The sequence below is a fragment of the Nannospalax galili genome, unplaced genomic scaffold (assembly GCF_000622305.1).
Source record: "Nannospalax galili isolate Female #2095 unplaced genomic scaffold, S.galili_v1.0 scaffold390, whole genome shotgun sequence".
NCBI classification, from domain to species: Eukaryota; Metazoa; Chordata; class Mammalia; order Rodentia; family Spalacidae; genus Nannospalax; species Nannospalax galili.
Window position 1 is genome coordinate 2,819,157 of NW_008330777.1, and position 8,505 is coordinate 2,827,661.

The following is an 8,505-nucleotide window of genomic DNA, read 5'->3' on the forward strand; positions in this document are numbered from 1 at the left end:
TCTATGAATATCTATGGGCAAGTTTTTGTTTGAACATATGTAGTTATTTTTTGATGTTTCTTAATTTATATGTGAGGTGTCTGTGTGCACATGTGTGTGCTGGTATGCATGTGGAGGCCAGAGGAGGACATCAAGTGTCATCTCTCTCTAGAATCTCCCCTTGGGATAGGGTCCATCACTTAACTTTCAGCTCATCATGTTTTGGTAGATTCGCTGGCCAGCATATCTCAGAGGTTATCCTATCTTCCCCATACATCACCCTCAGAACTGTGGTTACAGGTACAGGCAGATCAGCTTTTTACATGAGTGCTGGGAACTAGAACTCAGGTCCTCTTGCTTATTTAGCAAATGCTCTTGCCCACTGAGCCATCTCCCCAGCCCTTATGTTTAGTTCTCTTGAGTGTTATCTCTAGATGTGGTTGCTTGGCAATAGGGTATTCCTTCATTTCGCTTACGAAGGAAATTTTTTCCACAGCAGTGGCCTCACTTGGTTTTGCTCTCAGCAATGCATGAAGGTTGTGATTTCTCCATGTCCTCATCTACAACCTTACAAATGGATGTGAAGTAATATTTATCATTGTAGTTTGGGTTTTAATTTCCCTAATTATCAACCACATCTAACTTTTTATGTGACAGTTGGTCATTTATATCCCTAATTGAAAAATACGATTAAAGTCCTTGACCACTTTATGGGCTTGAAAGTTTTCCTTAGTGGCGGCATTCTTCATATATTCTGGCTATGAAACACAGATATAGGACGTGTAAGCATTTTCCAGTCTCTTTGTTGCCTTTTACTCTTCTACTCACGTTCTTTGATGCACAATAACTTTCCATTTTGATGATGTCTAATTTATCTACTTTATTTGATTGCTTCTGCTTTTAGTGTCAAATCTAGAAAATATTGTAAAATCAAGGCATGAAGATTGACCTTTATTTTCATCTATAATTTGTGTAGTTTCATCTCTTAACTTTGATGTTCGATAATTTTGAGCTACATGTCATCTAAAGCACAGCTCATTCTTTTGCACATGAAAACCAATTGTCCCAGCTCTAGTTCAGAAGTTCCTTTCCACAATGATTGGTCTTGTTATAATTGCCAAATATCTACTAACTGTAGATATTATTTTACTTATATATTCTCATTTATTTCATTGGTTTATAAGTCTATCTTTAAGCTAGTGCTCTACTGTTTTATTGCTGCAGATACATAGTTAGCTTTCTAAAGAAAATGTGATTCCTTCCCTTGTTACTCCATTCGATACTGTTTGGCTATGCCGGTTACTTGCAATTTTATATTAATTTTAAGATCATCATTTCACATCATATAAAAAGAGCATTGGATTTTCTGTTGGCTGGCTTTGAACTTACTATGCTGTTGAGAATGACCATGAACTTTTGATATTAATTCCTTGACTTCCTGAGTGCTGGGGTTGTGGGTACCTGCCACCATATATGGTTTATGTAGTATAGGGACCAAACCCAGAGTTTCATACATACTAGGCAAGAACTTTAGCAACAGAGCTACATCCTTAGCACCAGGTCATTGGTTTTTGAGAGGGATTTCATTGAGTCTATAAATTGTTCAAGCCAAGGGTGCCTTTTAACAATACCACAAACATGGAAAACCTTTCCATTTATTTAACTCTTTAAAAATTTCTTGTGGTAATATTTTTGTAGTTTTCAATGTATCTTTGTTGTGCTATTATATATAGAATTGTCTTCTGTATTTCCTTTAAGATTGCTTACTTATGATATGTAGAAATACAGCTGATATTTCTGAAATTTTTCTAAACTTATTTCTTTGGTAGTTGTTTTATGGATTCCTTAAGAGTTTTACATTATTTTCTTTGAGGCTTGTGAAGTTTTACTTCTATTCCTATTTCTTTGCCATTTCTCTGTTTATTTACCTAATGATTACTTCCATACTTTTAGTACAGTTTCTAGTTTTTGCAATTAGAATAGAGTTGAAAAAGTGGAATTTCTTGTGTATTAACTGTTATTATCATGAATTGGTGTTAGGCTTTTGAAGTGCTTTTTACTTATTGATTGAAATGATGTATGAGTATTTTGTTATGTGTGTTTCTTTCATTAGTATGACAGATGATGCTGACTTTTCTATGTTGAACCATTTTTGCATTACTGAGATAAATCTCACTTGGTCATATTTTCTCAGACATGGTGTGCAATGTTTTTAGTATGCTGCTACATTTACTTTGCTAGTATATTGTCCAGAATTTTTTCATGCATGGTCATAAATGTTATTTTCCAACTTCCTTGAGATATCATGTCTGATATTTTATCAGACTGACCATTCATTTTTGAAAGTATTTGAAAAGGATTGGAATAATAATTGGTAGGATTAATCAATAAAGTAATTTAAGTTGACCAGTTAAGTACATTGTGTATAAATATATTATTCTGAATTTCTTCATGTAATGAAATAAATTAACAGCATTCTAAACTAATAAAATTCAAATTATATTAGGAGAGGGGACTAAATGAAAAAAAATCCAGGGGTACAGGGAGAAGAAAATCCAGAGACCCATAGATGATCCAAATGCTGGAATTAATAGATAAGTATGGCTAAAGTAGTTGTGATTGATATCTGAAAAAAATACCAAATGAAAAGAGAATTATACAAATAGAGAAGAAAGGCATCATAAAAGACACCTGGGACCTGTAAAGTTAATCCAGTTGAACACTGAACTTCAAAAAATGAAACAATGAAATGCAATATTAGCCAGAAATGTTGGCACATGCCTGTAATTCAAGCCTTTGGGAAGTGGAGCTAGGAGGATTAGGATGCAATGCAAAGCCAATCCTAGGTACACAACAAGATGATGCCACCCTGAGCTATATGAGAGCTTGGCCACAAACAAAATAATAATAACAACAAAATCATGATGTATTAGCCTGGTTTGGTGGCATACGCCTTTAATCCTAGCACTCAGGAGGCAGAGGGAGGTGAATCTCTGTGAGCTGGAGGTCAGCCTGGTCTCCATAGCAAATCTAGGTCAGCTGTGGCTACAAGGAGACCCTGTCATTAAAAGACCCAAAAAAATAAATAAATAAAAATAAATCATACCCCAGATTAGATAGAGCAGGAGATAAAACACACAAGCTATTTGAAACTAAATATTAAACATACAGAGAAAAATGACAGAAAACACAGAAAGACTATAATTCAGAAGTAGAGTACAGCAAAAGTGATCCAGGCAATAGATTTCAGAGATAGACCACGCGTTTACCATGCATGAGATTCTGGGTTTGATGCCTGTAGAAAACACACACACACACACACACACACACACACACACACACAGAGAATAGATAACATTAGCATTAAAATTTAATGGGCATTTCACAACACAGGTGCCTTTACACAGATGCAGGCAATACACTCATACACATAAAATAAAAATAATAAATAAATAAATAAATTTTAAAAATACATAAAAATATACCAGCTGGAAGACTAGATAGTAGAACATGTGCTTAGTGACCATGAAGTCCTGGACTTAATATCTAATATTTTTTAAAAGCCTAATGTATGTGTAATTGGAAACTGGAAGATGACAAAATGAAAGGAAATAAAGCAATATATGAAGCTATCATGATCACATTATTTACATTGCATTTGCAAAATACATGTTACAGGAAAGGAAACATTTATTCTCCATTTTCTTAGAAATCAGAACAATACAGATTAACAGTTCAAAACTATATTGTTGATATGCACTAAATAAGAACCATTAACATTAGCTGTTATGTATTTCCTTAATCCAAGTAAATATATGCTATATGCACTAATTTGGTGATCCTTTGTCCTTTTGATAGGAGTTAATTATGAAAATTTCAGATCAGCAAAACATATTACCAGCTCTAAATCTGATTATTCTCGAGAGAATTTTAAATATATATATATTAAAAATTTCAGATCAGCAAAACATATTACCAGCTCTAAATGTGATTATTCTCGAGAGAATTTTAAATATATATATATTATTTACTATTTATTTATTTTGTGTGTGTGAGTGTATCACCTGCATGTAGCAAGTGCACCCATGTTGTGCAATGTCTGTGGAGGTCAGAAGAGGGCATCAGATTCTCCTGAAACTGGAGTTGCAGATGATTGCTAGCAGTCATATGGGTGCTGGGATTTGAACCTGGGTCCTCTGAAAAGCAATCAGTGTTCTTAACCACTGCTGTTTTTCCAGCCCCTCAAGGGAGACTTTATATAAGTCTCTCTTATGTATACAGGAGACATATGTGAAGATGTTCTCTGAAGCTTTGCATGTAATACAATATAGTCAATATTAGTGCCACAGCTAAAGACAGAAGCATGTGAAAATATAATGATATATGTATATAACTGAATACAGTGGATGAGTCAGCTATATAAACAGCCTCAAATCCTTCTCTTTTTCATTTTATTTTACTTAAAAAGTTGTGTATGTGTGTGATATGTGCATTCCTGTATGTGTGGACACATATGCATATGAAGGTCATCACTTTCCCATATTTGAGACAAAGTCACTCACTGAACATGGAGCTGTTTTGGCTACAGTCATTGGTCAGAAAACCCCCAGTATCTGCCTGTCTCCATATTCCCATCACTGGGGTTACAGGCATGAACCACTATTCCTGGCTTTTATATGGGCTCTAAGGATTCCAATTCAAATTCTGATGTTTGTACAACAAATAACAGCTCAGTTGTAACAGCTCAGTTAGCCACTGAGCCCCCTAAAAGCCTACTCTCTTTGTTTTTTTGTTTCGTTTTGTTTGTTTGTTTGTTTTTTACATGTTATGTTGTCTGTATATATGAGTGTGGTTGTGTGGGTCACGATGTGCACGTGGAGGTCAGATACATGTTGCAGGAATCAGTTCTCTTTCCTTTTACCATGTAGGTTCTAAGGACCCAATTCAGGTCTTTGGCAAGCACCTTTAGCTTTAGTAAGATGCTGAGCCATCTCACTAGGCCTTAAACCCTTCTTTAAACTAAAGGAAATGCATATATATATATATATATTCGATTTATAAAAACTTCAAAACAGGTATACCTAGAAATGATAACTTTAGATATAGACATCTGTGGGAAAACTGAAGAACAGCAAAGCTAAGACAAGTACGAAAAGGCAAGAAAGTGATTGACCTGGTGATGCAGGTAGGAAGGAGAGTATTATGACAAAGGTCATATTACCCCTTGACCTCTGAAGTTTCAAGGTGGCTTTACCACTGGCTTTCGTGTCCTTTATTCCATTCACACTATTTCATCATGAAAATTTGCAACACTTCTCAAGACCACAGCCACAACTTGGAATCCTCATTCATTAAGCAAAGTGACTGGTCAAAGATCCCTGTTCTTGCTTCCTGGATTCTTTTGGTTTGATGAAGGGATAATTATACTAATACACGTTTTCCAGTTATTTCTGCATAAATCTCTTAATTTATTGGGTATTTCTGGAGTCTATGTAAGTAGGACTGGCACTCCTTGAAATAGTCACAGTTATTTTTAGTACATCTTGAATTTCTATTAGCCTTGTTGTGTTTATTGGTTGAAATGTGAAAGGCGGAACACTTGCCAGCTGTTGATCTTTGAAAGGTTACTTAATATTTCAGTGTCTCAGTTTTTGACAAAATGTTTATTTATGCTGTTGGTATCCTGATACCTAAATCCCTCCTTCTAGCTGTGCTTGGGACAGATGTGGGATACACATACAGGAGACAGGGCAACCATGATCCAAGAGATGCTATAATCACTCAATCCATAACAGGCTACAATCAACTAAAGTGAAAGTATCCTCACAACAAAACCAACACATCAGTTTTCCAGGGCTCTATCAACTGTATCCTAAGTCTAAATATCCCAAATTCTTGAAATGGAAGCATACCTAGATTCATGATTGTTTTATTTATTTATTATTTATTATTTATTACTTTTTATTTATTTATTTATTTATTTATTTATTGTTGAATTAGGACAAAGTAGACCAAACTACATACACATAACAAGCAAATCTACAGGATAAATTCTAAAAGCAACATAAAATGAACCAAAGCACAAGCAGGACTTCACCATCATCCTTTACCCTCGAATGACATCATTAAGTTTGTTGAGAGCAATAGGCTCTCTTCTTGCTCCATGTCTGGCCCTCTATAGCTTTGGGTAAGTCAATTATTCTTTCTAAATACACTTTTCACACAAGTTGAATACAGAAGTTGAACTGTGATTCTCTATTTTCAGTTAGACAGAAATCCTTCCCTTCTTTCAAAGGAAGTTAAAATGGACTTCAATGTTGTACTTACTGTGTTAGGAAACTGGTTTTCTCAACAGAATTTTCTTAGAAGGATAGAGTCTTTGAAAAATATATCACTTATTTTGTTTCACAGGCTTTTGGCTAGCATTAGCTCAAAGTACTTTTATTTTGCCTCTGAGATAGATCCACCTAAATAATATTTTCCTCACTAAGCTCGAAAGCCCAAGACAGGATATTACTTTTGACTTTCTGTCCTTTTTTTCCATTCCCAATATTTTCCTAGCCGCATCGTTAAGAAAAGGCTTTTGTAAGGCCACATTGCATAGTGCTAGCTCTTTATTTTCTTTTCTTTAGAAATTGTAAAGTATTGTTGTTCAATTATGGGGCTCTAACTGTGCAGCAGTAACTGGATTCCATCTGGATTCATTTTCTTTTTCTCGCTTTCCAATTTTAAGTTTTCTTTCTTAAACACCATGGGTGTTCACTCTAAAAATCCATGTCATTAATTTCTTTTTATTAATTCTGATAAAGAGAGTCTGACTATTTTTCCATTATCAATTGTCCATAAAAATTTTTTGCAGTAATTCCAGACCAAATTATTTGAGAGAATGTAGAAATCAAAATAGAAGGCTACTATTGTCTTGAAAGACATTTTCGAGGGAAAACTAGTCTGCCATTTTTTTTACCACTAAGGGAGAATGTTTTAATGCAACCTAAATTTCAATGAAACAATGGTAAAGTACATCTTCTCCACAAATTAAATGATAATTCGTCTCCTAGATGGCTACAGCCTAAGGAACAGGACACAGAAGACAGGTTGCTGCTGCTATTTGATCACAAACAAGCTCTTTATTTTGTTAGCTTCATTTATGTGTGTGTGTGTGTGTGTGTGTGTGTGTGTGTGTGTGTCCCTATTTATTGGTTATGGGTACCTAAAAGCCCCAACTTGCATTGGTCCGAAAGGAAGTTACTGGGGGCGAGGCCTGGCTTGTTTTGAAAGTCTGAAGAATACTTCTGCACTGCTGAGGAGTGCATGATCAGCACATGACCATCCTTAAGCCACACTCTGGGGCGGGGGAAGAGTTCCAGGTGCCTTTATAAGCTTTGGAACACTTGCAACAAATGAGTCCCAGCTTGACTAGCCTCCCCGTTGTGTCTGAGTGTCCCCAGGTAATGGGGGCAGTGTGGGCTGGCAAACCCCGTGTTTACTCATCCCCAATCCTCACCTCACTGGGACCAAGGGTCACGGGTTCGAGTCCCCAGCAATCTGTATGTCCATCACATATGCACATGTGCCCTTGGAGGCTAGAGGAAGGTGTTGGAGTCCTTGGAACTGGAGTTATGGGCAGTTTTGAAGCACTGATTCCTGCAAGAGCAATATACACTGAACTGATAAGCAGTCCACAATAGAAAATTTTTTATAGCATTTAAGGGTGTTGTATAGCAACTTCTTTTGAGATAAACACTTCCATTTGGAGGAAAGCTGTGTGCACAGGATGTTTTGAGAGAAAGTGAAACATTCCATTCTTCAGGGAAGTTCATTAAAAGCAGGAAGTAAGCAACTCAATAGCTTCAGGAAGTTCCTAAATTTAACCAGGTTTCTGAGACTGTGCAGGAATACTCTTAGGGCCTCTTCTTGCCCACATCTTACTTTGCATGTCTAGGTGGCATGGCCACCAGCTGTCCTAGACCAGCATCTTTCCTAGGGCTGGCTCCGAAGCCAGTCTAACCCCTAAATTCCTGAAGCCAAAATCTTTCCTGGAGGGATCCAGACCTTAGGAGGAAGCCTGAGAGCATCTGATCCTCATCTGACTTGGGCCTCTGTGGAAACTCCTGAAGAAAAAAGCAATCTGGCCACTCAAAAAAAAAAAAAAAAAAAAAAAAAAAATCAAAAGAGAGAACCAGAAGCTTAGAGGAATCAGCTTTTCATGCCCCAAAAGTAAACCACGAAGACACATAAAGTTCACAAAAAGAAACAGATCTAAACTTGAAGGATTGAGTATCACACAAAAATTAGAAACTACAAAAGAAATTCACATGCCAAAATCAGAGAGAAAAAATAATAACATGAAAAAACCAAATAACATATCCCCACCAAATACCAATAGTCCTTTAGAGGAATACAATGAGAACACCCTAGAGACAATGCAGGACATGGACTCAAAAGAACAATTATAAACATGATAAAAGAATTCAGTGAATTTAAAGAACACACAAAGAAATCAAAGAACTGAAGGAAGATAGGGAT